The sequence below is a fragment of the Giraffa tippelskirchi genome, chromosome X (genome assembly GCF_054371585.1).
Source record: "Giraffa tippelskirchi isolate mGirTip1 chromosome X, T2T-mGirTip1v1.2.pri, whole genome shotgun sequence".
NCBI lineage: Eukaryota > Metazoa > Chordata > Mammalia > Artiodactyla > Giraffidae > Giraffa > Giraffa tippelskirchi.
This window is the reverse complement of record NC_137289.1, coordinates 147,805,716-147,829,299: the sequence shown is the minus strand read 5'-3', so window position 1 is coordinate 147,829,299 and position 23,584 is coordinate 147,805,716. Positions and strand designations below refer to the sequence as shown.

Sequence of the window (23,584 nt, the reverse complement as noted above, 5' to 3'; positions counted from 1 at the left end):
CTTTTACCCCCCTGGGGACACTTGGCAAAGTCTAGAGACATCTTTGGTTGTCATATATGATTAATTTGATGGGAGGCGTTGATCCTGGCATCTCAGGATGCTGCCAAACACCCCACCATGGACGGGATAGCCTCTCCCACCTTCTCACACACCAAAGAATTATCCGACCCCAAATGGGCTTCCCTGATAGCTCAGTTAGTAAAGAATCTGCCTGCAATGCAGGAGACCCCAGTTCGATTCCTGGATCAGGAAGTTCCCTTGGAAGAGGGAGAGGCTACCCACTCCAGTATTCTTGGGCTTCCATGGTGGCTCAGCTGATAAAGAATCCTCCTGCAATTCGGGAGACCTGGGTTCGATCCCTGGGTTGGGAAGATCCCCTGGAGAAGGGAAAGGCTAGCCACTCCCAATATTCTGGCCTGGAGAATCCCATGGAGTGTCTAGTCCATGGGGTTGCAATGAGTTGGACACACCTGAGTGACTTTCACTTTCAAATGTCGGTAGTATGAGCTTGGCTGGTTTAGGAGTTGCCCCCAAACTTGGCATATATTGAATATTGCCCTTCACCTCCTTTCACAGTAGCTTAGCGACTGTTGGCATGGTCTCTGAAGCTCTGCGGTAAGGAGTAATACACTTTTAATCCTCCTATGATGACTCTGGGGCTTCCCAGGTGGCTCAGTGAGAAAGAATCTGCCTGCCAAGCAGGAGACATGGGATTGGTCCCAGAATTGGGAAGATCCCCTGGAGAAGGACCTGGCAACCCACTCCAGTATTCTTGCCTGGAGAATCCCATGGACAGAGAGGATCCTGGCGGGATATGGTCCATGGGGTCACAGAATTGGACACGACTGAGCATGCACGCGTGATGACTGCAATACTCAACATGAATATACTTTTAGAAACGAATATACTTGGGTTTCTGTTCGTAAGTTTTGTTTATCGTCACAGGAAGAAATACATTTTTGACAATGTGATCATATGTATAAATTCATAAGCATCAGTTGGATTCATTGTGATTTATAGCCTATTAAAAAGTTTGCATTATTTTCTTAATGGTCAATAGTAGTTCTAAATCTTATTACTTAGAATACTTGTGGGGAGTTCTCCGGTGGTCCAAGTGGTTAGGACTTGGTCCTTTCACTTCCAAGGACGCAAGTTTGACCCCTGCTTGGGAAATAGATTCCACAACGTGTGCTGTGAGGCCACGAGGGGAAAAAAAAATTGCGGAATCCTCCATGTCCGTACTTGTATGAGAGACCTCTGTGCACAATTTTTAACGGAATCCTAAGATGAAGTTCAGAGAAGGCAATGGCACCCCACTCCAGTACTCTTGCCTGGAAAAACCCATGGATGGAGGAGCCGGGTAGGCTACAGTCCGTGGGGTCGCTAAGAGTCGGACACAACTGAGCGACTTCACTTTCACTTTTCCCTTTCATGCACTGGAGAAGGAAATGGCAACCCACTCCAGGGTTCTTGCCTGGAGAATCCCAGGTACGGCAGAGCCTGATGGGCTGCCGTCTATGGGGTCGCACAGAGTCGGACACGACTGAAGCGACCTAGCAGCAGCAGCAGCAAGATGAAGTTACAGTCCAGAAAGCTATGACTGAAAGGTTATGCCTTCACTTAATGCCTATCTAAGTCAGACTTACAAAGCATCATGTTTTACAGTGATAAAATATGCCTAACATGTGATATACCATGCTCACCATTTTTCCCCAGTGGGTGATCTTAACCATTTTTAGATGAATTGTTCACTGTCATTGGGCTTCCCTGGTGGCTCAGCTGGTGAAGCATCCTCCTGCAATGTGGGAGACCTGGGTTCGATCCCTGGGTTGGGAAGATCCCCTGGAGAAGGTATAGGCTACCCACTCCAGTATTCTGGCCTGGAGAGTTCCATGGACTGTATAGTCCATGGGGTCAAAAAGAGTTGGACACGACTGAGCGACTTTCACCGTCATCAATACGTTCACCTTGTTGTACAGTCATCACCACCATCCACGTGTACAACTTTTTCCATCTTTCCAAGCTAACATTACATACCCATTTAAACAACTCTCCGTTCCCCTCCCCCAGCCCCTGGCACCCATGGTTCCGCTTTATATTAATATCTCTGCAGTTGAGACTTCTAAGCACCGCACATCAGAGGAATCACATGAGATTCGTCCTTTTGAGCCTGTTTTAGTTTACCTAGTGAAATGTCTTTGCAGTTTAATGATGGGGTAGCTTGTGTTTTCCTTCTTGTGGCTAAATAATGTGTGTGTGTGTGTGTGTGTGTGTGTGTGTGTGTGTGTGTGTGTCTTGGTTTGTTTACCCCACGGATGGATAGTTGAGTGATTTACGAAGAAATCTTTTAAAGCTAGGTCCCGTGACTTCCCTGCAGGTCCTCTGGCTAAGACTTCATTTTCCCAAGGCGGGGGTACGATCCCCAATCGGGGAACTATATCACTTGCTGCAAGGAAGGCCCACAGAGCCCAAGAAAGAATACATCAATTTTGAAAAAAGAAATAAAGTTGGTGTGTGGGGGGGTCCTTTTACATCTGGCTTGTGACCACTCTTTAGACCTAGGAAACTGATTCCAGGAGGCGTGTGAGGTCCATGGTATGGTACGCACACGGAAAACTCCAGAATCTTCCTTGATACTCTCCCTCAAGTGCCTTAACGCAGTCTTCCGCTGATTTAGGAGCTGTCTTCTGAAACGAGCTTCTGTTCATTCATCCCACCTGCCTCGTTCCAATCGGCCTCCACAGGGAAGAGCCATAGAAGAAACGTTTGGATGAGTAGCAGACGTGTTCAGAACGATGCCCTGTGCCGGCCGATGTCTCTCACACTGTTTTCCGGTGAAATGGCTTCCTCCTGAGCTGTTTTTAAAAAAATATATAATTTTACTTATTTATTTATTGTTTAACTCTGCTGGGTCTTCCATTAGGCTTCCCTGATGGCTCAGCTGGTAAAGAATCCGCCTGCACACTGTTTACAATAGCCAGGACATGGAAGCAACCTAGATGTCCATCGGCAGACAAATGGATAAGAAAGCTGTGGTACATATACACAATGGAATATTACTCAGCCATTAAAAAGAATGCATTTGAATCAGTTCTAATGAGGTGCACGACACTGGACCCTATTACAGAGTGAAGTAAGTCAGAAAGAAAAACACCAATGCAGTATACTAACGCGTATATATGGAATTTAGAAAGACGGTAACGATGACCCTATATGCGAGACAGCAAAAGAGACACAGATGTGTAGAACAGTCTTCTGGACTCTGTGGGAGAAGGCGAGGGTGGGATGATTTGACAGAATAGCATTGAAACCTGTATATTGTCATATGTGAAACAGATCGCCAGTCCAGGTTGCATGCATGAGACAGGGTGCTCAGGGCTGGTGCACTGGGATGACCCTGAGGCATGGGATGGGGAGGGACGTGGGAGGGGGGTTCAGGATGGGGAACACATGTACACCCATGGCTGATTCACGTCAATGTATGGCAAAACCAATATTGTAAAGTAATTAGCCTCCAATTAAAAGGAAAAAAAGAAATACAAAAATGTGATAATACCGAAAAAAAAAGAAGAAGAATCCACCTGCAGTGTGGGGGACCTGGGTTCGATCCCCGGGTTGGGAAGATCCCCGTGGAGAAGGGAAGGGTGACTCACTCCAGTACCATTGCTGTGTGGGCTTGCTATCTAGCTGCAGAGATCGGGGCTTCCTCTCTATAAAGCTGCAGTGCCCGGGCTTGTCACTGCGGTGGCTTCTCTCGCTGCAGAGCTCATGCTCCAGAGTGTTGGGTCTTCGGTAGTTTCGGAGTACCGGCTCTCGGGGGCATGGGCTTCAGAAGTTGGGATGCACGGGCTTAGTTGCTTCCTGGCATGTGGGATCTTCCCCGGACCAGGGATCAAACCCATGCCTCCTGCATTGGCAGGCGGATTCTTCACCACTGAGCCACCAGGGAAACCACCTCCTTAGGAGTTTACCACAGCCCCAAAGAGGGGTAGGGGAATGTCCCCTACTGCCCCCTGACTCTGCTTTCCTGTTCCCACCTCCTTTGCCTTCTCTGCGAAACTGTCAATTCCGGCGCTGTGTGTATACACTTCTGAGACATTCTGCAATCAATGTGATGAAGTCTTTATGTGAAAGGGTTCTTGATGATTGCAAAATGGGTCTGTAACTCAAGCATCATCTACCAAAAAAAAAAAAAAAATCAGTGCTCTATATTGGGATCTGATTTTGTCCTGACACGGTTATTGCAATACTAAAATCCTAAAGCAGTTGCTGTTTGCCGACAGGGGTACACAGCAATGTCTTTCAGCTCGGATGAGCTTAGAACTTTACACAGAGCAGTTGAAATGAATTTCTTTTGACACTTGGTTGCCGAGTAGGAACCCAGAATGGATGTTGAGGTTATCTGTTCGTCTGTCATAGGTAAGGAGGGCATTTGGAGTGCAGCATGCTAGGATTGTAGCGGGATACTGGCCAGGGGTGCCATACAAATACTTGATCTGAGTTTTGGTTTGGGTTGGAAATTGTAGGGTGCAGACTTGGAGTCTTGACACAAGTGCATTGGAATAGTTGAAAATCTGTTAAATTATTTATATTCTCTCTGGCAAGTTACCTTTCTCAACAAAGTGCTGTGGTGGCGTCTTTGAGTCTTTTAAAACACACCGCTCTCTCTCTCTTTTTTTTTTTTCTCAAACTAAATAAGGCGCTGCGGTCGGCTTTTCATTTTCTAAACCTGAAGTAAAGCTTCATCAGTAAGGCAGATCCTCACGGCTGCAGGATTTTCTAGTTTATGTGACTGATTAATTTGAAGCATGATTCACGGTTTATAGTTGCTGTGTTAGATTAATGACGTTACTGGATTTGCATTTCGTCTTTAGTGTTGCTGATTAATTTTAAGTGTGATTCACATTTTAGCCTATAGTTTCTGTGTTAAATTAATTACGTAATTGGGCACTGTATTCTTTGGTTTACAAACCTTGTAATTGGAGGCGTTGCATTTCGGAATGATAAAGGGCTGTGTATTTCCTGACCTTTAAAATTTTTTTCCATCCACTTTAAAGACATTTTTCTGTGTGGCCACATAGTGTTTGGTTTACAAAATATCAGTTCAGTTCAGTCGCTCAGTCCTGTCGAACTCGTCGCGACCCCATGGACTGCAGCACGCCAGGCCTTCCTGTCCATCACCAGCTCTCAGAGTTTACTCAAACTCACGTCCATCGAGTCGGTGATGCCATCCAACCATCTCATCCTCTGTCGTCCCCTTCTCCTCCCGCCTTCAATCTTTCCCAGCGTCAGAGTCTTTTCAAATGAGTCAGTTCTTCACATCAGGTGGCCAAAGAATTGGAGTTTCAGCTTCAACATCAGTCCTTCCAAGGAATATTCAGGACTGATTTCTTTTAGGATGGACTGGTTGGATCTCCTTGCAGTCCAAGGGATTCTCAAGAGTCTTCTCCCAATGCCACAGTTCGAAAGCATCAATTCTTCGGTGCTCAGCTTTATGGTCCAACGCTCACATCCATACATGCCTGCTGGAAAAAACCATAGCTTTGACTAGACCTTTGTTGACAAGGTAATGTCTCTGCTTTTTAATATGCTGTCTAGGCTGGTCATAGCTTTTCTTTCAAGGAGCAAGCGTCTTTTCATTTCATGGCTGCAGTCACCATCTGCAGTGATTTTGGAGCCCAAGAAAATAAAGTCTGCCACTGTTTCAATTGTTTCCCCATCTATTTGCCATGAAGCGGTGGGACCGGATGCCATGATGTTCGTTTTTTGAATGTCGAGTTTTAAGCCAAAATATACATTCCTCTAAAACACGGAAGTTAAGCTGCAGATACGTTTTCAACCGAATCTTTTCACAGTGTTTACTTACGTAGAATACTGTCAGTTTGCGTTCTGGAACTGTTTGTCTTTGCCTAGCCTAGGATGTAGGTAGAATATTAATCTCATGTGAAACTGAGATAAGCAGGGAGCAGATGGATTTATGGCTCTCGAAACCTGTGAACTCTGCCGCGGCGGAGAGTTCTTGAATATGGATCAAGACATTCTGGACTGTGGCTAGCCAGGGCTGGCGTGACCTGATTTGCCACAAAATACATCATCCTGCCGGGGATCCGTTTCCTGGGACGTGCCTCCTTGGGTTTGGTCCTAACCCTCTGACGCTGCTGCACTGGACTCCCTTTGAGAGAATGAGACGGCTCCTTCACATAGGAGCCCCGGGCGTGGGGGTCAGGCTTGCTCCATAACCCCTGGGTGGGGGGGGACTTCTGGGTCCCAGGGGCTGCAGCAAGTTCTCAGGTGCGTGCAGCCACTGGAGGTTGAGGAGCGTCTGCACCCCAGGCTCTTTGTAGCCAGGTAGGGTGCAGAAGGGACTTTCCAGGTGGCTCAGTGGTGGAGAACCTGCCTGCCAGTACAGGAGACGGGGTTTCCATCCCTGGGTCGGGAAGATTCCCCTGGAGGAGGAAATGGCAGCCCACTCCAGGATTCTTGCCTGGGGGCTCACACGGACGACGGAGGAGCCTGGCGGGCTCCAGTCGCAGGGTTCACGAAAGGGTCGGATACGACTGACCAGCGACAACAGGGTAGTCACATAGCGGTACGGCCGTCGCCACAATTTAGAGTATTTTCAGTAACCCCCGAGGAAACCCCATCCCCCGGAGCCGTCGCTCCCTACTTTTTCGTTGCTCTCCTCAGCCCCGCGTGTGGACTTCAGTAGCCGTTGCGGCACGCGGGTTCACTTACTCGTGGCCACGCGGGCTCCGTTGCTCCACGATGGATGGGCTCTTCCTGGACCAAGGGATCAAACCCTGCTTCAGATTCCCAAAGCTGGCCTGGTCCTTCCAGACGGTAGAGACGGCTGCGGCCCCGTCTTCCAGTTGAAGAGAAGGTGCCTGGTCACTGGGTGGAGCCAGGCGTCCACCCTCCGCGTGGCTTGTCCACCCAGTGCCAGACTTAGGAGGGTGAAGCTTGTCGGATCAGCCTCTGAGCGTTTCCTGTTTGAGAGGAGCCAGCCACTCCTCCACGCTCTTCACCGCTTTCTCTCAAATCAAATTGTGGGAAACCTGACCCCGTTCACCAGCATATAGGGAGATGGTCAGGGGGCCTGGGTGTGTCCTCACCACTTCCTGTTTGTTTACTTACGGTCCAAGATAGCCAGCCTCTGGAAAGGGCCTTTTCTGCCAGCCAGCCTTGACAATGGTTGTTTAGTTTCAGAGTCGCGTCCAGCTCTTTTGCAGCGCCATGGACTGCAGCCCGCCAGGCTCCTCTCTGTCCACGGGGATTCTCCAGGCAAGAATCCAGAAATGGGTTGCCATGCCCGCCTCCAGGGGAATCTTCCCGACCCAGGGATCGAACCCGCGTCTCCTGCATTGGCAGGCCGTTCCTTTACTGCCCAACCACCTGGGAACAAGCCCCGGGGTGTTGGCAGGATCGGGCCCCAGATCCTCTGGGTAAAACTGCAGAGGAAGGTCCACTGCTCATGAAGGCTGTGATGAGATGCTCAAGACTGTTCACTGAGTACAGTAAACCTTCCCCCACCTGCCCACCACCCACATAGCCCAGGTGGAGGTGGTAACCCACGCCCGCCCCCCTACCGGCTTCCCTGTACCCTGTCTCCAAAGTAAAATGCTTCAGTGGGAGGTGGCCCTGGAGCTGAAAACGATGGGGTGTCACTAGTTACAAGCCACACCTGTGAGCCTCGAAGCCCAGTGGTATGTCACGCCCAGCTGGAGGATAGAACAGAAAGGAGCCCTGCAAACGCTGGGCTGAAAAGGACTCTGTTGATGGTGTCACACAAGCCACGTCCTGTGTCCTCCCTCGCAGCAGGATGCGGGGGCGTGTTTGGCAGTGAGGCCGACCTGGCAAGCAAGGCGGCCTCGGGGGGGAAACTGAATTGGCCGTTTCTTTTAAGGATACTGCGAATTGTTGCAGTCTCTGGCGTCCCAAGGAAGCTCGGGACAGCTTGCCAGACAGATAGCATGGATAATAAATAACAGCAAGAAAAAATAGAAATGAAACCACGATGCTTTCTCTCCGTGAAAGTCATTTTTATCCTGTTTGCAAAAAACCATAGATTTCAGTGGGGGCAGCTGTGTTAGCAGTGTACCAAAGACGGTTATCCTAGGAGTTAGATTGAAATCATTCACAGAAATAAGCTCTCTGGCCAACTGGAAACCCCGGGGCGGGGTGGGATGGGGTGGATTTTGCATCTTATTTAATGTAAAAATTCCTCGAAGCAAAGGCAGGCAGGCATTATGTTGTGGTTTCAGGCAGTTTATTGGGTTTTTTTTTTTAATTTAATTTTCCCTTAAATATTTGTGAATGTGTGAATTACTCTGTGTGCCAACCGTGGAAAATAAAGCCGCAGAGAGAGGGGAGGAGGGAGGTGTTAGCTAAATTCCTCTTCAGCAGAGAATTGAAGCGTCCTGTTATAACAGACTCCCTCTCCACAACAACCTGATGCAAGAAAGCTGTAACAGATTTGAAAGTTGCAACTGTGTGTCCACCATCGGGGCCTTGGGAAGCCCTCCCAGGCATCCTTGTAAGCTCCCATCTGCAATTTTTGCTGTCATGGGGCTTCAGGACCCCTGCCTTTGGGGTGGCGAAAAAGACAACTTTATTTTTAGCCTCTTGTAGGGAATGCCCTTGACCTGTCTTGTGTTGATGCTTACTGATAGAATTGGAAACTGGAGCCAGAATAATTAGATTGACTCTCCAGATTTCATGTGTGAGCTGAGAAAGGACTCGAACGCATGTCCTATTTGCTCTCACGGGGACTGAGGGAGAAAATGACCAGGAAGGTGATGGAGCTGGTTGTCTGGTTTCGAGTTGTCGGCTTCCTTTACTTGCACGGAGATGCGGTTGGGGATTCCAGATCCCCATATGGCCACGCCCAGGGGGAAGGTTCTTTGTCTTCCTGAGCCCCATGGGAGACAGAGACAGAGGCTGATGTGGAGAGAAGCCAGAAGGCAGCATCGTGGGGCTGCAAGCTGGTTTAAACCCCTGCCCGGTCTCTGCACATCAGCTCTGTGATTCTTCCCGCCCTGGAAGACAGCAGGAGAGGGAGGACAGGACACACTTTGCACGCTGGGTGTGAGCTCTCTTCAGCCACTGGGAGTGACAAAACGTCAAGCAAAGGAACAGGGGAAGGGGGAGATGACCAGGAGAACCTTTTCCATGGGTTCATGAAAGTAAAGGGAGCCACGCTGGTACCAGCTTTTATTTGACTGCACTGCCAGGGAATTCCTTGGTCCAGGATAAGATGGTTGGATGGCATCACCAATTCGATGGACGTGAGTTTGGGCCAGCTCTGGGAGATGGCGAAGGACAGGGAAGCCTGGCGTGCTGCAGTCCACGGGGTCGCAAAGAGTCGGACACAACTGAGCGACTTGAACCACAACAGGCTGAGCCCTGCTTTACTGATGGCATGGCAGCCATTACTGTTCCCATGGCAGCCTGATTCCATGGTGATCGTCTTAGCGAGGGTCATGTGTCTGACATGTTGATTCCTTTACTTAGTTCTGTTCGAGCGCTGTGAGCCTACAGCCTGGGAACAAGAATTCCTTACGTGTATGTGTGGTGTGTGTATCCTTAGCCGCTCAGTCGTGTCCGACTCTTTGCTACCTCCTGGACTGTAGCTGACCAGTCTCCTCTGTCCATGGGATCCTCCAGGCAAGAATCCAAATAAATAAAGATCGACTGTATATTTGCTTACAAACATATAAATAGATGTTAAATGTATTTATGTGGTGGTTCAGTTGCTAAGTTGTGGCCGACTCTGCGACCCCATGGACTGCAGCGGGCCGGGCCTCCCTCTCTGTCCATCACCACGTCCTTCCCAGAGTTTGCTCAGGCTTGAACTCATATCTAGAACAGGTGTGAAGGGAGGGAAACAATCTTAAGGAATTTGCTTGTTATCAAGTGGTCAGTCTGATATCAAGCACTATATATTTATAAATGCATTTATTTGTAAACATATGAATAATATTATAACATTATATTTATGTTATATTGTATATTAATATTTATTATAAGAGTAATATATACTATTAATATATCAATATATACTAAAATATATATTGTATAAATTTAATTAATATAATATAAATATGTGCATTTATATTATATATTTATATAACTTATATATTATATTAATCTATAATGTAATATATAACATGTATTATATTAATATGTTAATATATATCAATACATACTATAATAATATATTCTATATTATAATATAAATATAATAATATAATATAAATACAATGTAAATATTTCTTTATTTGGCTGCACCGCATCTCAGTTGCAACACCCAGGATCTTTAGTTACGGCATGCAGGACGTATTAGCTGCAACGTGTGGGTTCCATCTCCCCAACCCAGGTTCTAACTCACCTGCCTCCCTGACTGTCCACTGGGACCGCAGAGCCCCAGCCACAGGAACATCCCCCCCCCCCCCCCGCAGGAAAGTCCCAAGAATTCTTCATTTTTATCCAGTGCACATAAGTCCTTTCTGCTTGTGATACTAAATATGTGAATTAAGTATTACAGGGAGATGAGGTTTATGAACTGAAGGTTTATTTGCAAGAAACTCAGGTGGATGACGGCTGGCCCTGCGTGATGGCCGTTCTAATGAATGGGATTCCCATGGCTTTGCTGCTGTTTCTGTTTGAAAGAGGGTAGTGAGTAAAATTGGATATTGAAGTGTGGATAGCATCGGTTAGGAGGAGGGCATGACAACCCACTGCAGTATTCTTGCCTGGAGAATCCCCATGGACAGAGGAGCCTGGCGGGATACGGTCCATGGGGTTGCAAAGAGTCAGACACGAATGAGCCGCTGATCATGCACCACAGCACCGGTTATGGGTTGTGGGACAGAACGTTGCAACTGTAGTTTAGATGCTATATGTCTGCTCACATCTGACACGTACACTCTTAGCTTGTTAACATAAACTCGGAGAGTTGGGGGCCGACCCCCAACCCAAGTCATGATGAGGTTTCGGGGGCTTACTGGGGGGGAAAGAGTCATGGAGAAGGCCGACTGAGGCCGAGAGCAACCTGGCAGGGGAGACCCAGTACGGATTGCGGAGATGGAGCTGGTCCACCACTTCTTGGACTCTGCCATCCCAGCTAGCGAGGGCTCCTGTTCACTCTCTGTGCCCTTCAGCAAAAGCTCTGAGGTTTAAGCCTCACTTTTGGTGCCCTGTGGAAGAATGATATCTCTGCCCTAATGTGCGCATTAGCTGTCTTTTTTGTGGCGTAAAGGCAGACAATTCACTTGACCGACTCGGTGAAAGGGTGCAGAGCAATTGGGCTTCCCAGGTGGCTCAGCGGTAGAGAATCCACGAGCCGATGCTCCAGGAGACCTGAGTTCAATCCCCTGCGTTGGGAAGATTCCCCTGGAGAAGGGAAAAGGCTACCCACTCCAGTGTTCCGACCTGGAGATTTCCATGGACCGTGCAGTCCATGGGGTCGCAAAGAGCAGGACACAACCGAGCGACTTTCACCCTCAGTGGCGTTAAGTCGCTCAGTCGTGTCGGCGGTGGGGGGAGTTTGCCGTTTCACGATGTCCTTGGCTCAGCTCTGTCCTCTCCCCTCTGTCTTTTATCTTGCCTTCTCAAGAAGTTGTTCAGACTTTTTCATTGCAGATAAGAGAGGTTGAATAATCTGTTTCTGTGTATCCCATCCCATACCTTTTACAACCCGTGTTTGCGGTTTTCTTCTCTGTATGAGAACAGCCATGAAAAAGAGTCACTTTCAGCGTGATTCATTGCCATGGTTTGTAACTGATTTCTAAATAGGATTTTTTTTTTCTTCTTTGTGGTTCTCGGATCATTGCGATGCCATCTGCACAAGTACTCTCTACTTGAAGGGGAAAATCAATGTGTGAGTCTGGGGTGAGGGTAGAGGGGCATCTTTGGGGGGTGCTTCTGAGGGTCTGGAGCTTTTGCAGATCCTGGTGTTTATGTATCACTGGAGGCTTAGGACGTGAAGGTGGTGAAGAATCGCGCTGTGGTTCTCCTGTGTTCCGTGTGGTAGAGAACTCTGGCCGATTTTCACTCCTGATACGGTGACCGAACAGGAGACATGATGGCCAGTGAAGGCTCGGCTACCACCCTCCTGAGAACAAACTGTACTTCCTGTCTGCGTGCATCCCTGGGTCCTGCTTAGCTACCGGAGACCCAGCCTGCTCTGGGGAGCCCGTGGGTGTCTCCTGGGGGTGGACAGCTTAGCCTGGCTCCCTGCCCACCCTACACGCCCCGTCAAACCCCCACGTCTGCTCATTCAGATCCTGCCCGCCTGTCCAGGGCCCGGGGTGCCGGAAGGCGGGAGGGTGACAACGCTCACGTGTTTGGAGTGTTATCGGGGTTGGGGAACCCCCGGGAAGGCCTCCTCCAGCCCTCAGTGTCCACCCCTTGCACGCGCTGCCCAGATCTAGCGTGGGGAGGTCTGCGGACAGGCGGAGGGGTGGGGGACCACAGGACCGGGTTGATCTGGGGTGGGGGTAGCTTTGCTCTTCGCTGAGCTAGAGGGCTCCCCGACCTTCTCCCCTCACCCCGCCTACCGCCCTTTGGCCAGGATGCCTGCCAGCATTCACTCCCCAGCCCACACCCAGCTCCGCCCCCCGACCCAGCACCCCGCATCCTTTCCTAAGCCCACCATCCACCCTAAGCCAGCCCTCACCTCCCTACCCCACCCCCACCATCACCTCCCCTCTCTCCCTGACTTAACACCCCCACCCGATACTGCCCGAGCTCCCCGCTAAGGACCATCCCGCCCTCCTGGGACCCCAGAGAGGTGCTAACAGGCATTGCTTAGGAAAACTGAAGTCACTCAGTCGTGTCCAACTCTCTGCGACCCCGTGGACTGTAGCCCGCCCGGCTCCTCCATCCATGGGATTCTCAGGCCAGAATACTGGAGTGGGTTGCCCCTCCCTTCTCCAGGGGATCTTCCCAACCCAGGGATCAAACCGGGGTCTCCTGCACTGTAGACAGATGCTTTACCGTCTGAGCCACCAGGGAAGATTTTCTTGGGAAGGAGCAGCATTTATAGAGCAGGGTGAACTTGTTTGAGATTCCTGAGAAAGCACCTCCAAGAATTTTTTATATCCGTGCGTATATTACTGTAATAATGTCCCCGGTTTTACGTATCTGTGTTCTAAAAGGGGGCTTCCCTGATAGCTCAGCTGGTAAAGAATCCGCTTGCAATGCAGAAGACCTGGCTTCGATCCCTGGGTTGGGAAGATCCTCTAGAGAAAGGAAACAGCTACCCACTCCAGTATTCTTGGGCTTCCCTGGTGGTGCAGCTGGTAAAGAATCCGCCTGCAATGCAGAAGACCTGGCTTCGATCCCTGGGATGGGAAGATTCCCCTGGAGAAGGGAAAGGCTACCCACTCCAGGATTCTGGCCTGGAGAATTCCATGGACTGCATGAATTCCCTGGAGGATTCCATGGGGTTGCAAAGAGTCGGACACGACTGAGCGACTTTCACTTGACTTCACTTCATTCTAAAAGGAACACAGTTGTGTCCGGGTACATTTTGAGGCAGGGAGGAGTATGTGTTAGTTCTCAGGGATTTCTTGGCCATCATTTGATAGTGTTGGTATTACCAGTACTTAGTCACGGGGAAAATTTCCCAGTAACAGCATTCCGTATTAATGCAGCCTTCTCTGCCTCCCCCATTCTGCTTTACTCTCTCTCTGGGGTCTCTTCTAGAAATTTGCCCTTAGCCATCTTAGTGGTGGACTTCCCGGGTGGCTCAGCAGTAAAGAACCTGCCCGCCAATGCAGGAGCTCCAGGAGATGCGGGTTCGATCCCTGGGTCGGGAAGATCCCTGGGAGAAGGGAATGGCAACCCACTCCGGTATTCTTGCCTGGAGCATCCCATGGACAGAGGAGCCTGGTGGACCCCATGTACGACCGTGGGGTTGTACAGAGTCAGACACAACTGAGTGACTGAACCTGCATTTTTGCCATGCCTTGCCTAGAGAGGGGAGAAGTATTTCGGAGCTTAACTTCTCAAGAAGCCACAGGAAATACATTTTTAGCCTCGAGGGATCCTTGTATTGTCTTCGGAGATTAGAGACATGTTCAGACAAAATTTTTTTTTTTTTTTAAGAGCCACAGACTAGAATCACTGTGTCATACCTCAGTGGGTTTATTTCGTTTTCATCTCTCCAATTTATTAGCATATACGTGTATTCTTGCGAGCTTTCCCAACTCTCCCTGCGGCACAACTTGTGTTTCCTGTGTCTGAGGCAGACTGCTTTAAGAGCATCTTGAAATTTCAGAACTTGCATTTCACTATCACCTCGGTGTCAGCTACCCGAGTGGAGATGTCACATTTTCAGAGGTCTCCAGAGCAGTGCGTGCGTGCGGACTCAGTCACTTCGGTCGTGTCCGACTCTTTGCGACCCCACGGACTGTAGCCCACCGGGCTCCTCTCTGTCTGGGGGATTCTCCAGGCAAGAACGCTGGAGTGGGTCGCCGTCTCCTCCTCCAGGGGGATCTTCCCAGCCCAGGGATCGAACCCACGTCTCTTCTGTCTCCTGCACTGGCAGGGGGCTTCTTGACCACGGAGCCACCTGGGAAGCCCCGCTCTGGGGCAGAGTTTCAGTCGAACCAAGTATAAGTTCCGTGATGTTAAGATGTAGACACATCCAAACAGACTGGAACAGACCTGGCCAGGTGCCCACCCTGCCTGTGCAAAGCCTCTCGCTTCGGCAGTGTTTTCCTTTCTCACCTGTGTGTTTGCACAGCTGTGCTTTTATTTTAGTGAGGTTATAGAAATCAGGTTTTGCAGGGAGTGGAAATTTGGCATCCTGGTGAATGGGGAGGGGGCTTCAGAGTGTCCAAGTGAGGGGGCAAACCCGTGTCCCGAGTCTGTGCGTGGTCTGTCCCCTCCGCCGTGTAAGATACACGGTGGTTCTTACACCCCCGTCTGACACGGTCAAAAACGGGGCTCGCCCAGTGGGAAAGAATCTGCCTGGCTGTGCAAGAGACACAGATTTGATCCCCGGGTCGGGAAGATCCCCTAGAGGTGGAAATGGCCACCCACTCCAGTACTCTTGCCTGGAGAATCCCACGGACAGAGGAGCCTAGAGGGCTACAGTCCAGGGGGTCACAAGGAGTTCGACACGACAGAGCGCCCAAGGCCGCGGGTGGCTGGGTAATGGTCCCACGACTCGAGAGTCCTGAAGGTTTCCTTGCCAGTAATAAGGTTAGATGGCTGTATCACGCTTTATTTCCGTTTGCTGGCAACGAAGTGGCTTAACAGCTTTGTTGATAAGGGGGCGCTCATTATTCCGTGCATGAAATGTAAATACCTTTTTGCCCAAATGTTAACCTGGCTTCAGGGTTTCAATGTAGAGGGTTCATATAATAAATAATTCCCTTGATCCAATGGCTGGCTGCATGGCTCCTGGGTGCCGCCGTGTTTCAGACAGCCTCCTTGCCAACGTCTTGCTGGCTTTTAGGGAGAGGTCGGCAAACGTGAAAGGGAATCTGGAACTGTGGCTCAGACCCCTGGGACAGTGGAAGAATTGAACAGTAGCAGGGGAACCAAGCAGAGCTTATAAATTGAGGTGGTCTTTCTTTTTCGTGTGCCAGCGCCCCGGGTGGGTTTGGTCACCAGCCTGAGTCGAATACAGTGCCAGATTCTCTCAGCTCACATCTGGTAACGGTATCCCTCCAGTCTGCTGCACGTGGAGCAGTGTGCCATGAAATCATGCAAACCGTGTCGGGAACAGTACTTCCTGAAGGTTTAGGCAATTCTGTTTCAATGTCATCCTTGACATACAGTCAGTTCTCCCAAACTTAAGGAGGGCTGAACGTCAAGTACACAGAAACCCAGTCAGCTGTGGGTTATCTTATTTACATTTTTTGCAGTCTGCGCTTGGTGACCTTTCACGTTCACCTGCACTCGGCACAGTTGATTTTGTAAATAAAATCACAGGGAGACTGTTTAGTCTAGGGAGAGAGCAGACGCACTCACGACTAGGAAGACGTTGCAGGCAGACGCGTGGCTTCATTAGTGAAGAGTGGATGTGAAGTGTTTCACAAGTACTTTGAAAATGCTGAGCCAGGACGCTTAGATGTGGCTCTTGTCAAGCTGCTTACGGCTCGTAGGGAAGATGAGAAATGCTTATTATTATTTTTCACGCCAGCCAGCCATCTAAAGTCTTGAGCATCTGTCGTACGCACGGGTCAGCAAAGTCGGTCAGGTCAGCAAAGTCGGCTGTTCCCTGTAGGACGACACCAAGGAGGTTTTGCCTCCGATTGGGGCCATCAGGCAGGGTCTGGAGATGCAGGTGGTTTTGAACAACTGGGGTAAGAGTGCTCCCAGTTTTTCTCGTGGGTGGAGGCTGGTGGGTAGGCCAGCCCCCGCCAGACCCCTCGCCAGGAGGAGCCACCCGCCCCCCCCCCCCCCCCCCGCATCCTTGTTTCTGCCCGGGACAGCCCACAATGTCCGCGGACAGGGTCCAGCCTCCTGGGTGTGCATCACCGCCCGGGTGGGAACCCCCAGCCTGCCATCTCTGAGGTTCTGAAGCCATCCATTAAACGCCCTTCCCTCTCTGTGTGGCTTCTTCTGTTCAGGGGGAGTTAAGCGGCCCCCGGGATCTGGCTCACTGTCTTGCAGGGGCAAAAGGGGAACCCTGAGGTCCTCACTCCCCACCGTCTAGAGTGCCGCCCACTGACAATGACCTCCTTTCTTGTAGTCTTTGGAAACGCACACGTCAGCATCTCGCGTCACCCTCTCTGGGATGCATGAGTTTCATCTTGTTTTAGATTTCGCTTTAAACTCATTCCATGGCTTCTTCCCTGGTGGCTCAGACGGTAAAGAATCCGCCTGCCAATGCAGGAGGCCGTGGGTTCCATCCCCTGGGTCGGGAAGATCCCCTGGAAGAGGGGATGGTAACCCACTCCAGTACTCTTGCCTGGAGATTTCCACGGATGGAGGAGCCTGGTGGACTGCAGTCCATGGGGCCGCAAAGAGCCGGACAGGACTGAGCAGCTAACACTTTCGGTTTTCCCTTTCAAGTTGTTCATGGAGGCTGGTGGGTGTGTGTGGGGGTCTTTGCTGGACACGTGTGAGAGGATGGGAAGTCATCACAGGGCTTTCCAGCTATGAACCTGAGTATGGGTGAGGTTTGTCGCCAGGGTATACACAGGAGTCCATAACGTGCCCAGAATCGTCCTGTAGCTGTCTTTTTTGATTCATAAAGGCAGACAATTCACTTGGCTGACCTCAATGAAAGGATGTGGAGCAGTTGGGCTTCCCAGGTGGCTCAGTGGTAAGAGAATCCAAGAACCGATGCTCCAGGAGACCTGAGTTCAGTCCCCTGGGTCTGGAAGATCTCCTGGAGCAGGGAATGGTAACCCACTCCAGTTTCTTGCCTTGAGAATCCCAGGGACAGAGGAGCCTGGCGGGCTACAGTCCGTGGGGTTGCAAAGAGTCGGACACGACTGAGCGACTAAACAGCAGCAACACCGAGACACAGGAGCTGCAGGTGTCCAGCCCAAGTAGGGAGAGCCGTGTCCTGGTGGAGTGGGCTTGCAGTACCCCCCAGCCTTCTTGGGGAACCCCAGGGAGTAAGCTGGTGGGGGACCCTGAACCCCCACACCATGGTTTACCTTAACACCCATCTCGCCTGGAGCATCTCGTTATGCATAATCAGGTGGAGGCTTTACATAATTGACACTGATGCTCAAACATTCATGAAGAAAAAGTCATAGATGAGACCAATCATTAAGGGAGAGACTTAAGTCCTCAGTGGATACAAGGACCCAGGGTAAAGCAAATTAGAAATATAGACTCAACACTGATAGAAACGGAGAAGGGTGTTTAAAAGCCTTCAGGCTTGAAGCTGAGCCAAAGAATGGATGCTTTTGAACTGTGGTGTTGGAGAAGACTCTTGAGAGTCCCTTGGACTGCAAGGAGATCCAACCGGTCCTTCCTGAAGGAAATCAGTCCTGAATATTCATTGGAAGGACTGATGTTGAAATGAAACTCCAATCCTTTGTCCACCTGATGCAAAGAACTGACTCGTTTGAAAAGACCCTGATGCTGGGAAAGATTGAAGGCGGGAGGAGAAGGGGATGACAGAGGATGAGATGGTTGGATGGCCTCACTGACTCGATGGACATGAGTTTGAGCGAACTTCAGGAGATCGCGAAGGACAGGGAAGCCTGGCGTGCTGCAGTCCACGGGGTCGCAAAGAGTCAGACACGACTGAGCGACTGAGCAACAACAGAGAGTTGAGGCATGCTGTTAAGTCACTTCAGTCGTGTCCGGCTCTGTGCGACCCCATAGACGGCAGCCCACCAGGCTCCGCTGTCCCTGGGATTCTCCAGGCAAGAACACTGGAGTGGGTTGCCATTTCCTTCCCCAGGGCATGAAAGTGAAAAGTGAAAGAGAAGTCGCTCAGTCGTGTCCGACTCTTAGCGACCCCATGACTGCAGCCCACCAGGCTCCTCCGTCCGTGGGATTTTCCAGGCAAGAGTACTGGAGAGGGGTGCTATTGCCTTCTCTGGAGTTGAAGCATATCTGCTGCTTTATTTTAGAATGTGAGCCTTGTTGTCACGTCAGAGGACTGAACTGCCCCGACAGTGGACCCTATAGAATTCTTGGCCTCTCATTTATGTTGTGAAATTCTGGGGGCATTTTTTACTCCCAGAGATATTAATTGGAAACAAGAGTGAATGCCCACTCTCTCACGGTTTTCTAGCCCACACACATACTCAGCCACCCACCGATCAGAATATATTCTGAATGCCGAAAGTCACTGGGCATGATAGACACTGATACAATGCTTCTTTTTTTTTTTAAAAAAAAGAAAGAAATGCATGATATGCCCAAAATTTATGGGAAATATTTAGATCGAGCAGCCCTTGAGTCCAGAGTGTGTGTCCTTTGGAAGTTGTACCGTGGGACGGCCCTTGGCCTGGCCCAGCCCCCGCTGCTGCACACTCAGATGTTTTATTGAAGCAAAAACCTGAGCAAGGAATTCTGAGCCCACCCTGGTCCTGTCTTTAGGCACTGTTCTCCTTCAGGTGGCGCTAGTGATAACGAACCTGCCTGCCAATGCTGGAGTCACAAGAGACTTAGGTTTGATCCCTGGGTCAGGAACATCCCCTAGAGAAGGGAATGGCAACCCACTCCAGTATTCTTGCCTGGAGAATCCCGTGGACAGAGGAGGCTGGCGGGCTGCAGTTCATGAGGTTGCAAAGAGTCCGACACAACTGAAGTGACTTTGCACGCACACACGCATCTTGATCTCAAGAGTCAACTACATCATGTATTAGAGCCCAAGGAGAAAGAGGGTTTCCTTGTTGCTTTTCTCTTGATCTTTATCGCGTCACCTGAATGTAGCAATAACACCGATCCATCGTGAATGGCCAAGCGTAGAATCTTCCGTGAATAACTTGGCGCGGGATACGGAAGTATTCTCAGTGGGAGGCATAATAAAGGTCTGTGTCCTGTGATGGGTGATATCCGAGCACTCACAGACGTTAAGAGGTGGAAGAGAAACAGAGACACTGACAAGCGCCCAGGGTTGTGTTGGGCCAGGGCTGGCTGTGCGCTTCTAAGAGACCTGCGGGGTGTTCTGCCAGGCAGGCTGCCCCTGGGAAACTCTTCCTTGAGCTTGGACTTGAGACCCACCCCCAACTGGGGCTCCCTGGTGGGGACTGGAAGGGTCAAAGCTCTCCTGGGTTCACAGGAAAGCTGTAGCGGTGATGAGAAATGGAAATGTGTGTCTTCCTACCAGGCTCCGGTTGCTGGTGAGGATGAGGAATTAGATGGTGGAGCCCAGGCTTTGTTTTTTTTTGCAGCACGCTGAAGCACAATACAGGACGGGCCCTGCCACTTTGCAAGTTTTCAAGTAGCTACAGGGGCCGTGATTCCTTTAAGGAAAGATCATGAACATGGTGTGTGGGTGGGAGAAAGGTTTGGGGGAGAGTGGATACATGGATACTGTAGCTGAATCCTTTTGCTGTCCATCTGAAACTGTCACAGCACTGTTAACTGCCTATACCCCAATACAAAATAAAAAGTTAAAAAAAAAAAATAGAATGTAGCTTCAACAAAGTAGGTATTTAAAAAAAATGTTTTTTTTTAGCTATTTTATTTAAATGCCCTGCTCCTAAAAGGACTTCCCTGGCGGTCCACTGGTTAAGACTTTGCCTTCCAATGCAGGCAGTACAGGTTCTGTTCCTGGTCATAGAGCTGGGATCCCACATGACTCGTGGCCGAAGGACCAAAATATAAAACAGACGCAGTATTGTAACAGAATCAATAAAGACTTTAAAAAACATTTTTTAAAACAGTGTCTAGTGTACAGTAGATGCGTGCCGTGAGTGTGTGTTCAGTTGCTCAGTCATGTACCACTTTTTGTGACCCCATGGACTGTAGCTCACCAGGCTCCTCTGTCCATGGGATTTTCCAGCAAGAAAGTGGAGTGGGTTGTCATTTCCTCCTCCAGGGGATCTTCCCGACCCAGGGATTGAACCCGTATCTCCTGTATTGGCAGGCCAATTCTTTCCCACTGGGAAGCCTGGGAAGCCCTGTCATTTCAGTTCAGTCGCTCAGTCGTGTCCGACTCTTTGCGACCCCATGAATCACAGCACGCCAGGGCTCTCTGTCCATCACCAACTCCCGGAGTCTACCCAAACCCATGTCCATCGAGTCGGTGATGCCATCCAACCATTTCATCCTCTCTTGTCCCCTTCTCCTCCCGCCCCCAATCCTACCCAGCATTAGGGTCTTTTCCAATGAGTCAACCCTTCGCATGAGGTGGCCAAAGTATTGGAGTTTCAGCTTCAACATCAGACCTTCCAATGAACAACCAGGATTGATCTCTTTTAGGATGGATTGATTGGATCTCCTTGCACTCCAAGGGACTCTCAAGAGTCTTCTCCAACACCACAGTTCAAAAGCATCAATTCTTCGGCGCTCAGCTTTCTTCACCATCCAACTCTCACATCCATACATGACCACTGGAAAAACCACAGCCTTGACTAGACAGACCTTTGTTGGCAAAGTAATGTCTCTGCTTTTAAATATGCTATCTAGGTTGGCCATAACCTTCCTTCCAAGGAGTAAGTGTCTTTTAATTTCATGGCTGCAATCACCATCAGCAGTGATTTTGGAGCCCCAAAAAATAAAGTCTGACACTGTTGCCACTGTTTCCCCATCTATTTCCCATGAAGTGATGGGACCCGATGCCATGATCTTAGTTTTCTGAACGTTGAGCTTTAAGCCAACTTTTTCACTCTCCTCCTTCACCTTCATCAAGAGGCTCTTTAGTTCTTCTTCACTTTCTGCCATAAGGGTGGTGTCATCCGCATATCTGAGGTTATTGATATTTCTCCCGGCAATCTTGATTCCAGCTTGTGTTTCTTCCAGCCCAGTGTTTCTCATGATGTACTCTGCATATAAGTTAAATAAGCAGGGTGACAATATACAGCCTTGACGTACTCCTTTTCCTATTTGGAACCAGTCTTTCCATGTCCAGTTCTAACTGTTGCTTCCTGTCCTGCATACAGGTTTCTCAAGAGACAGGTCAGATGGTCTGGTATTCCCATCTCTTTCAGAATTGTCTACAGTTCATTGTGATCCACACAGTCAAAGGCTTTGGCATAGTCAATAAAGCAGAAGTAGATGTTTTTCTGTAACTCTCTTGCTTTTTCAATGATCCAGCGGATATTGGCAATTTGATCTCTGGTTCCTCTGCCTTTTCTAAAACCAGCTTGAACATCTGGAAGTTCACGGTTCACGTATTGCTGAAGCCTGGCTTGGAGAATTTTGAGCATTACTTTATTAGCGTGTGAGATGAGTGCAATTGTGCAGTAGTTTGAGCATTCTTTGGCATTGCCTTTCTTTGGGATTGGAACGAAAACTGACCTTTTCCAGTCCTGTGGCCACTGCTGAGTTTTCCAAATTTGCTGGCATATCGAATGCAGCACTTTCACAGCATCACCTTTGAGGATTTGAAATAGCTCAACTGGAATTCCATCACCTCAACTAGCTTTTTTCATACTTCAGTATTCTTGCCTTGAGAACCCCATGAACAGTATGAAAAGGCAAAAAGATAGGACACTGAAAGATGAACTCCCCAGGTCAGTAGGTGCCCAATATGCTAATGGAGATCAGTGGAGAAATAACTCCAGAAAGAATATGGGATGGAGCCAAAGCAAAAACGATACCCCACTGTGGATGTGACTGGGGAAGCCCTATAGATGCATGCCAAATATTTGGTCGATAAATGAATGGATTAGTAAATGGCTTTAAATGCTATCTCTATTTTTAAAAAAAGATTGTGAACATTGGACTTCTCTAGAGTATTCCTAACACTTCCCCTTTGGGGAGATCTTTATACAATGGGAAAGTGACCCCACACAAGCATGGGAGAGGCTGGAAGGACCCAATGAGAACGCCTGTCCGGTCTGCGGTTGTCCGCTATCATAGGGATGTATTCACCCTGCATCCTTGATGGGAAATCAATCTTTGGCACTGCTGTGTCTCTCGATTGGATCGATAAAACTCCCTAGGTCTTCATTTGCTTTTAACTGCCTGTGATGGAAACCCAGCAGGTCATCACAGCTTGGAGAAAATACGAGAGCAACATTCCTTCAAAGAGAAAAGACTCTTGACCCCTCCACTTAGGTAATATTGGTAAGCATTGCTGACCCCCGTTGGAAATGCTTGTTGACAGGCACTTGAGTCGTAAAAACTTGCTCGTGCAAAGCCATGCTTCATCATAGAGTGTTTTCATAATATTATATCTGAATTTAATTCGGTGCAACCAACCCGTGCTGAGTGTTTTTGTGTGGATCGGGTGCTGTGCTGGGCACGGGAGGTACACCGATAAATAAAGCTTCATTTTTTTTTTAATCATCTGATTGGACCGGGCAGGCCTGAAAATGGCCAGACCCCTCAGTCACGTGGGAGCGGAGGGACGAGTCTTCTTTCTTGGTAGAGGGAGTAAAGACCGGTTAGGGCATGTGGACTGAGTTATAGGCACCTAAGGGGCCACTCAGGAGTTGGTTGAATAGAGAATGAAGCAATCAGTCTGTGTTCTAGGGCGTTACCTTTTTTTTTTTTTTATAGAAAAATGTTTGTATATCAACTAGAAAACTTTTTGTTTAAAAATTTGTTTTGTTTTTATCTCTGCTGGATATTGGTTGCAGCAAGCGGGGGCTACTCTTTGTTGCAGTGCGTGGGTTTCTCATTATGGTGGCGTCTCTTGTTGCTGAGCACAGGCTCTAAGGCGCACAGGCTTCAGTAGTGGCAGTACATGGGCTCAGTAGTGGTGGCACGGGGGCTCAGTACTTGTGGCACGGGGGCTCAGTACTTGTGGCACGGGGGCTCAGTACTTATGGCACGGGGGCTCAGTACTTGTGGCACAGGGGCTCAGTACTTGTGGCATGCGGACTCAGTACTTGTGGCATGCGGACTCAGTACTTGTGGTACCTGGGCTTACTTGCCCCGCAGCATGTGGAATCCTCCCAGGCCAGGGACAGAGCCTGTGTCCCCTGCCTTGACAGGCAGATTTCCAGTCACCAGCCCACCGGGGAAATCCCGAGGCATTACC

At 49.4% G+C, this 23,584-nt stretch overlaps 1 protein-coding gene across 13 annotated transcripts in view; it reads left to right on the top strand.

The window, feature by feature from the left end:
• LOC145536639 (F-box-like/WD repeat-containing protein TBL1X) overlaps positions 1–23,584 on the top strand; it is a 250,623-nt gene that overhangs the window by 103,044 nt on the left and 123,995 nt on the right. The window contains exon 1 of one of the 13 annotated variants that reach the window (XM_081566173.1): positions 11,698–11,770. The exons of the other annotated variants lie outside the window; for them this stretch is intronic. The gene's annotated coding sequence lies outside the window, so the exon portion shown is untranslated. Of the gene's footprint in view, positions 1–11,697; positions 11,771–23,584 lie in introns of those variants that run through there. 13 annotated transcript variants of the gene reach the window in all.